The following is a 10,005-nucleotide window of genomic DNA, read 5'->3' on the forward strand; positions in this document are numbered from 1 at the left end:
CACAGATATGATACTTAGTATACTAAGAAGATTGTATGAGACATGCAGTAACTCTCATATATATTCTAGTAGAAGAAAAATGAATCACTGACTTCTTTGATGAGAAGCCAGCATCTAGCTATTCTATATAGACAATGAGCGGATACTCTTCTCTCATTTCATGAGTGAGAATAGCTGGAGTGATACCTCAGCAGCATCTCATTGCCAAGGAAGAGTAATCTACTGACCTCATATAAAAGCGGGGTTTTCATATCCATCAATCGGATCTTCCTATGATACATCTGAATGATGTCATAGGGTGGTTGGAAACCGGTTTGAATGGGATGAAATCATCCGCATGGAAGCGATGGGCCGTGTGGAACCGCAACGGGGCCTTGGCGCGGCCGGGAGCGTGACAGCTGAATAGACTGATAAATCAATATTTATATTATAATATAATTGTAAGAAGAAAGAAGAAAGAAAAGAAAAGAAGAATGATAAGTTAATATCTTCTTTATATATATTATTAATTCTTTTGTATTGCTATGTAATAAATACTTTCATATTTCAGAAGACTTCTGAACACAGTCAATCAGTACATCTGACAGATTTTATTTATATCTTATTTTTGAAATAAATACTTTCTGTACAGACTATCATTGAATGAACTATAGCTATTTTGAATACAAAATCATTTCTATTAACTAGAAGTAAATATTTAATATATTATCAGAAATATATCTATAGAATTTCAGATGAATAAGAAGATTTTCTGATACAGTGAAATCAGTGATTCTACTGCAGTCATAATCATACAAATTTTAGAGAATATAACAATTTTCATTAGTGAATATCAAGCCAGATATATTCTAATTATATATATTAAAGTATATATTAACTAATTTATATATAAAACTTATAGAAAACTAAATATATTGAAATAGAAATAAGTTATATCAGAACTCTCTGTATCATTAAACACTCTATATTACAGATCTGTCTTTTATCAGAAGTATATCTGAAAATTTTATCTTTTTCTACATCTTCTTTCATGCATCTTTCACTATATATCTTTTTTTAACTGTCAGAGTATTCTGAATTATCTCTGTAAAATTATCTCTGATAATTTATTAATATTCAGAAACATCATTTATAAGATTTTAAAATATCAGAATATCTTATCATTGCAGTATAGCTCTGGCAGAATTTTCATTTATATCAGTATCATCAAATATTTTGACTTGAATTATCAGATTTGTATATATCTCTATTTTTCAGAATCAGTCTCTTGTTTCTCAGTTCAATGTTTTTCAAACTGATATTAACTTACATTTCATATATCATTGTTCTCACTCAGAGAATCAATTAAAGTCAATAATTCTTCACACTCAGTAAAAAACAAAGAAGAACTTTTCAGTGATAAATAAATTATAAAAATAGTCAAAGATTATTAACTCTTTATAGCAGTTATGTAATCTGATTATCACTGAACTTTCTCTGCTTTTTATCTTCTTCTGTTAAATATGATTCTATATTAATAAATGATTAGTTAAGTTAATCAGACAAGTTTTAATATTTCACTGAAAAGTTTAGATTTATCTAAGATTCTCTGCTGAAAAGTTGATATATTTCAGTAGAGATTTAAGATATTTCACTGAAAGATCAAGATATTTCATCAGAGACTTGATATATCTCACTGAAAAGTTGAGATTTTTGCTAAGATCTGAAATACTAAAAATACTTGTCTTCATTTCTTTCAATATTCTTGACTTTCATGTCTTTATTATATCAAGCATTGTAATTCAGCTTGATAAGAATATATATGAGATTTTATTCTTTATTTTCATCATCTCTGTGACTGTCTTGTTCAGATTATTCTTTGAGAATGTAAGAAAATACATTCATCTGATTTCAACATGAAGCTTTTATTCTGTTGACTGAATTTTCTTCTCATACACTTCTGCATCTGAGTGCTGAATTCAGTGATGTCTCTTTAACAGATTACTGAATATCAGAGATGAGTTTGATTTCTCATCTGTCTGATATTCTTCATTGATATCATTATATTCATTCTATGATACAGATATATTAATATATAATTTCTTTTAAAATTAATGATTTATCTCAGTAAACCTATCAGATAAAAGAGTTTAAAGAGATCTATTAAACTAAGATCTATGATCATACTTATTTTCAGAATTTTGATAGAATTTTGATAGTATTCTGATAAAATAATCAGCTACTTGCAGAAATATAATAAAGAAAGTATAATTATTAATATTAAGATAATATTTATTACTGATTATAACTCTTATTGATATATCTCTTTTCAGTAATTCAATCTCATCTCTTTATTTTATCAAGACTGCTCATTCACTTTATTCATATCTTTTCAACTATGCAACTTTTTTCTATAAATTATATCAGAAAGCAAAATATTGTATCTGTTTAATTAAAATCTGAAACACTATCTATTATCTATCTCTAGACAAGAATTCAGAAATGATTAATTGAAATTTCAATATCAGAGTTTCTCTATCTTAGAAACTGTAAATGAAGATTTCACTGACAGTGATTCAGATAATAATACTTTTAGTAAAGAAGCATTGCTATTCTCAGTAGCCCCGGTGGCTGAATGGTTAATGCGGCCACCTGGTAGCGCCTTGGCGTGGGAAACCAAGGCATGTGGGTTCGAAACCCGCAGGGGATACATTAAATCCGGAACCCAAGCACCTCAGGTTTCTAATAAATACAGAGGTGTACAAATTGCTTCAATAAAATTGCTCTATGTTCCTGGGCTGGGAAGTTATTATCGCATGTATTTAATTGTCACTTCTTTGTATTTCCTATGTTCTTGTTATCTTGGCATGGTCTCAACACCTGTATTTCCTTCTGTATAATCAACACTTGGCCTGTATTTAACATCACGCAAGGACTCATCATAAGCTCCGCTTGCATATGAGTATAATGGAAGAATAATAATAATAATAATAATAATAATAATAATAATAGCTATTCTCAGTAAGTTTATCACTTTTAATGTCTCTATTATTATAAAAACTAACATTTTCTAAAGACAGAGTCATATAATGAGAATGCTGTTGATAATATTGAGTATATTAAGTAGCTTTTGAAAGTAGCTGCTGAGAAGAATATTTCTGAAAATAATAATTAAGAGAATTCTGATGAGTTAGTTACTGATAATATTAAAATATCAGCTGCTGATACAATTGCTGTTATTATTACTGATCAATTTATTGATTCTGATTCAGTAATTGATATATCTTACAAATATAGTAACTTTGAAATGAATTCATTTATTCTTACAATGAGACTCTGAACTGAAGAGTCAGATATTTCTTAAAAAAACTATAAATCACTACTGCAAATTCTGTATTTATTAAAGAATATATTACTGATAAGTCTGCTCTCTAAAGATCTATCAACTCTGAAAAAGTAATGCAGAGTATAATTTCTGATTTTATCAGTTAAGAAAATCTCAATTTCAATAGTATCATCAATGTAAATATCAACTCTGAGTTTTACTCAGAAAAATCTTACTGAATTCTTCATGAGATCACTCTACTTTTAAAATCTGATTCTCTTGATATCTACTCTTCTCAAATTCTCAACTTTCCAGTGATAAATGTATATAAAAATGACAGAAATTGTCAATAATCTCACAGAGTTATAATAATCTCACAGTTGAGAAAGCTCAGTCAAATATTATTCTAATAACTTTGTATAATATTTATCAAATAAATCTATTTTTTCTTCTGATTTTATTCAGTATCAGTGTGAGAATCTTAAATACTTTTATAAATCAGAATTGAATAATATATCTTATATTAAAAGAGTGTATTTTATCAGATATAATCACTGATATTCAGATATAAGATTATCATACAATCAGCTACAGTCTTATCACTTATTAAACTGTGATATTTATCTGATTTCTTCATTTCTTCTCATTCTTTTCTTATAATCATGAAAAGGTCAGAATAACTGAGATTATCTGATTTGTAAGCATCTATAATTTCTCTTACTTTGTAAGACTTTTTAATTATAAGTCTCTTCTTTTTCAACACTGATAATAGTGCTGTGAATAATTATAATCTGCTCAGATCTTACATCTTCATCTTTATAAGACATGAATTATTTATCAAGTTGTATAAGACTCATTCCTCTGATTTCTTCAATGTATGTGTTTTCAGAGAATGTGATTTGAGTATTTTATAGAGCTTAAATTATCTAGGTTGAAACTTCTCAGAACTCTTATTATATATAAGAACTTATATTTCTATCTTGAGACTTAATTTCTTCACTGATGAGTCTTGTATTCTTTTCAATTCAATTACTCAGTTCAGAAGTAACTTATTAGCTTTTGTATATATATGACTGATCTCTTTCAATCTTGATTTCATGTCCGCGACTACTGTGTCTGCAACTGCTACTGCTGCATCTGTAACTGTTGCATTCATAACTGCTGCTTCTGCTGTGTCTGTGACTGTTACATCTACAACTGCTGTTTCTGCTGTGTCTGTAACTGTTGTGTTCACAACTGTGATTCAAAGATTGCTTAAGCCAGCGTACGATTACAGGCGTACGCCGGCTTCTTATATATTGTAATATCATACGCTAATTTAATTAGCGGCCGCTATGGCCCCTTTACACTTGTATGTGTACGCTAGTAGTTCGGAAGCAGCTGCATTATTATTTGACAGTTGTACATTCTTTCAAATCACATCCTCCCTCATCAGATTCAGTCACGCTCACATGACCATGTCATACACTCTAGCTTCATGCAGATTAGCTTGCCACTAGCATTTCACAATTGTGTGATCTATTCCTGATTCAGCTAGTATTCTGTGTACACTCTTACAAAGAAACTTTCACTATATTACATCACTCATTCACTAACTTTTCTCATTCTTCAATCATCTTCTTCATTTCATTATTATCAAATGCTATCATTATTCAAGATTCTTATCTCTTCTTCTATTCAACTCTTTCTATCTGTTCATCTATCACATTATACATGTTTCTGACAATGACTCTCTATTCTCATAACAAGTGTCATTATAGTGCTCATATCAGACAGTTTATTAGCAGTAAGTATAACATGTTGTGAAATGTATATGATCAGAACTTATTTATCTTCTAATAATTATCAGAATGTACTATTATAAATGACATATCTTCTTCATCTTCTTATACATCTCTGACTGTTTCCTTCTCAGCAGATTTCTGATTGTGTTTTCTAGCATGATTTTACATGAATGCAGATGCTGATATGTTTATTTTTATTTATATAGAATCTTTATACATTGATAGATTCACATTCACTGATGATAGTGAACCTGATATTACATTCTTGATTGAGAACTTGAAGAACACAATAATGAAGAAATTATCTGTGTCATGTGTGATCAGATCTCTCACATCTTCTCTTATCTCTTCTGCTACTTCTTTCTCTGCTGCTTTTCTCTCTGTCTCTTTCTCTGTCACTTCTCAATCTTCTACACTTGTCTCTGTGTCTGGTTCTCCCGCTTCTGCTATCTCTGTTCTTGTGATTCTCACTTTTGTCACTTCTGATTTTACTGTCTCTGCTTTTGTTACCAGCTCTTCTCATTTCAAGAAGATGTTGTGTAGACTTGATGAACTATGTTTCTCAGTGTATACACTTCTGTTCTTCTTGTCAACCTCTAGAATAATCTATTATATGAAGACAGTGTATGACATAACTATCTGAAGCTCAGTCACAGACACTGATTATTACATTTATTTTAAATATTTATAATGAGACAATTATCTATTCATTTCAAAGAATTATCTCTCTTCTTAACAGTGTTGAGATTATAAGTCTTTTTCTTTTTTCATCTTTTCTTTCTAATACTGATTTTTCTATTCTTAGAAAAAATTGTTATGAGTTTTACTGTGCATGAAGTTATAGTATTCACAGATATCAAGAAACTTTTTATAACTATAAAGTTTAATATCACAGAGATATCTGCTCTAATGAATTTCTTTGAAATGATAGATCTGTATCAGCCTATTCTCTGATGTCTGTCATTCAACTTCATGATACAGATGAAAGATATCTATGTTTTCAGAAACAGAAATATGAATGTTGTACTCTTTTACACTCACAGATATGAGACTTGTACAGCTTGTCTGAGATGTTATTATAAGAATGAGCTGTTCACATGCTGTATTCTGCTTCCTGTATTTCTCTGTGTCTCTCTCTCTCTTTCTGAGAAGTCATGTATATGTTGTAATTACATGTACAATTCTAAGATCAGTAAGTATTTATTCAGTAATTATTATCTCTATTTTTGCAGTTTTATATACTAATAATAGTTCTTAGTTACTTCAGTGCCAGAGATCATTTTAATTGAAGATGATAATACTGCTGAGACTATCTTCTTCTGCTCTTAAGCTTCTTCTGTCACTTTCTCTCTCTTCTCTGCAGGGAAGATTGTGCACACACTGAGTCATAAGTGTTTAGCTCTGAGTGACTCTCACTGTTGTTTATCTGATTCTGTGTCTTCTTCTTCTTCTGTTTCTTCTGTCTTCATCTCTTCTGTTCTGACTTCTAATTCTGTGAGTCTTACACTCTTCTTCAATTTCTCTACATGTACACATACACATTTCTATATTAGCATTTCAGTCAATCTTGTAATAAATGATATTAATGTTGTACACAGAGCAGTAGAGAAATCAGAGATATATACAGTGTTATTGTAAGAGCAGCTTACAGCTCTCAAATCTCTTGTAAATCTTGAGTTTTGAGATTTTCTTTGTTTTTAATGTTCTTCGGGTGGTGTGGTGTTGGAAATAGATTAAATGTGTGATATATGAAAATGAATAAGATATGTATGATAACATTTATCTTTTTACAGCTGACTCTTATGATTGATGATCAATTCATTATCTCTTTTCTTTTTCTTATGCTTTTTCTTTATCTGCTAGTCACTACTCTTACATGACCTCTATATGATACAGTGTTCAGTGACTAGATTTAACAGCTTTCATCTTTGTAATTCTGTCTCATGTATTATACTATCTCTCTTCACTTACTCAGATCACTACAGTGAACAGTTCATTGAAACTAATCTTGCCTGATCTCTGAGCATTCTCAGAGATTAAGATGACTTAGTCTCATGCATTCATGAATATTTCAGATAGTTTATTCTCTGTGATCTTTACAATTGAACTGATGTAAACAGTTAAATTCAACTCTGAATTTCTTTTTCTTCTGTGATCTGATTCATGTGTAAGTCTGCTACTTTAAAACTACTCTTTGCTGTGTTACACTCACTGTCTGTGATGTATTATTATATGATCAGCTACAGTCTCATCACTTATTGAAGTGTGATGTTTATCTGATTTCTTCATTGCTTTTCATTCTTTTCTTATAATTATAAAAAGATTGAAATAAGTGAGATTATCTGATTTGTAAGTGTCTATGATTTCTCTTACTTCACAAGGCTTTTTAATTATAAGTCTCTTCTTTTTCAACACTGATGATAGTGCTGTGAATAATTATAATTCACTCAGATCTTACATCTTTGCTTTTATAAGTTATGAATCATTGATTAAGTTGTGTAAGATCTGTCCCTCTAATTCTTTCAATATGTATATTCTCAGAGAATATGATTTAAGTATCTTATATAACTCAAATCATCTAGGTTAGAACTTCTCAGAACTCTTATTATGTATGAGAACTTATATTTCTATCTTAAGACTCAATTTCTTAACAAGTGAGTCTTGTATTCTTTTTGATTGAATTGCTCAGTTCAGGAGTAACTCATTAGCTTTTGCATGTGCATGGCTGATCTCTTTCAATCTTGGTTCTGTGTCTGTAACTGTTGTGTCTGCAACTGCTGTTCTCTCTCTCATCTTTTCTGAAGCATTCTCCGGGATGCGCGGATGCAATTCATACAACAGGTAGAATGATGAATGCTTGAAGACTGCATGCTGCTGAATTCGTGTGACTAATAGCGCCTGTCTGAGATATTCATTTCATAGTCTTATAGGCTTGCTCACTAGATATTTCATCAGCATATTGCTCAAGATTTCATTCAAGTGTTTCATCTTTCTGTTTATCTGTGAATGATATGATGTTATTCTATAATATCTTGTCTGTAACTGACTCATGAAATGCCTCATCACTTCTCTCATAAGGTTCATATCATTATCAGTTAGAATCTCACATGATATTTCATAGTTGATATAGATCTCATTATATAGAAACTTCATCATCATCTTCTCTATCACCTCTGAAACTGCTTTCATGACTGATCAGTTAGTAGTGTAATTAATAGCAGTGATTATTCATCAGTTTTCATTTGATGTTCACAGTAATATGTCTATGAGGTTCACTTCTCATCATTTGAATAATTGTATCATACACTTCATCTGATATTGCACTTTCTTGTGTTCTAACTCTTTCTTAGATTCTTTCACAACCTGATAATTCAGGCACTTGTGAGTGTATGTCTGAATGTTCTCAGTCATGCTTGGTCAGTATACTCTTGATTTGAGTACACTCATGAGTTCAGAGCTTTCTAAGTGACTGAATTCCTTGTGCATATAACTCACTAAGTCACATCTAAATGAAGATTCTAGATAGAAAGCTTCTGTGTATTCTAGATTGTGATAAAGCATAACATCATTTTTATTTCTCAATTTTCTCAGCTTGAAGTTCAGAAGCATCTCTTCTACTACTCTCATAAAATGCTTATTATCTGATATCTTGTCATTCTTTAAGTAAGAGATCATGATGTTCACTCATTCTGATTTCTTACATCTTCTTAGTACATTTAATATGAATGTCTCTTGTGCCTGGTTTGCAGAACTCTCATTTATGAAATCAGATCTGTAACTGATTATATTCAGTATCACTATATCTGATTTCTTTCAGTATTTGATATGAAGATTATACACTTAAAACTCTGAGATTCAATGTGCTAAACATTTGAAAGGTTTTATTATTAATTGTAGATAGATGAGGCTTTCATAATCTGTGATCACTGTTGTCATATATCTGTTGTTAATATATCTATCTCATAATATCAGTGTGTGCTTGATCACTAGAAATTTCTTTTCATACACTGAGTAATTGAGCTCAGTGCCTGATAGTTTTCTATCATTGTATATTATCAGATACAGCTTGTCATTCTTACTCATCTGTAGAAGAGTATCTCTGATAGCTCATTCAGATATATTCATCTCAATGTAGAAAGGTTTATTACAATCTGATTAAATAAGTACTGAGAATGTTATTATATATTCTCTCAGTGTGAGAAAAGCCTTCTTACACATGATATTTCAGATGATTGAATAAAACTTCTTCTTTCACAGATTTGCATTCATTTCTCTTAAGAGATCTGAGAGTAATACAGATATTCATATAAAATCCTTGATGAATCTATAATAGTATGAGATCAACTCAAGAAACTGTTATATATAATGTACATTTCTCAGCCACAGTCAATTCACTATAACATTCAATTTCTCTGAAATGAGGTGTATATAGTTATCACTCACTACATATTCTATGAACTTCAACTCTTTCATTTCAAACACACACTTAATTGATTTAACATAGAGCTTATACTCTGTCAGAGTTATAAGTACTTCATTGAGATGCTTCAGATATTCATCATACAAGTTTGAAAAGACTAGAATGTTATTGAGATATACAAGGTATAAGATTTCATTCTGTTTATGAAGAATTATATTCATCATTGTTTGAAAGATGACAGGTGTATTTATCAGACTGAATGACATTATCAGAAATTCAAACTTCTCTTATTACATATTAAACACAGTTTGCAGAACTGATAGTTCATTTACACAGATCTATCAGTATTCTGAGAGAAGATCAATCTTCAATAGATATCAGATGTTTTCAACTGTATTCAACTATTATTGAATCTGTGATAGTGAATATTCATTCTTGATTATAAGCTTGTTAAGTGCTTGATAATCAATACACATTCATCACTCCTCACTCACCTT

General features: G+C 30.2%; 1 pseudogene across 1 annotated transcript; it reads left to right on the plus strand.

Moving 5' to 3' along the window:
- Positions 1 to 2,600: 2,600 nt before the first annotated feature.
- Positions 2,601 to 2,689, plus strand: BDCG_16050 (annotated as a pseudogene). The gene has a single exon. The product of its transcript is annotated as a tRNA-OTHER (tRNA).
- Positions 2,690 to 10,005: the final 7,316 nt, after the last annotated feature.

The sequence above is a fragment of the Blastomyces dermatitidis genome (assembly GCF_000003525.1).
Source record: "Blastomyces dermatitidis ER-3 genomic scaffold supercont1.1, whole genome shotgun sequence".
Taxonomy (NCBI): Eukaryota; Fungi; Ascomycota; class Eurotiomycetes; order Onygenales; family Ajellomycetaceae; genus Blastomyces; species Blastomyces dermatitidis.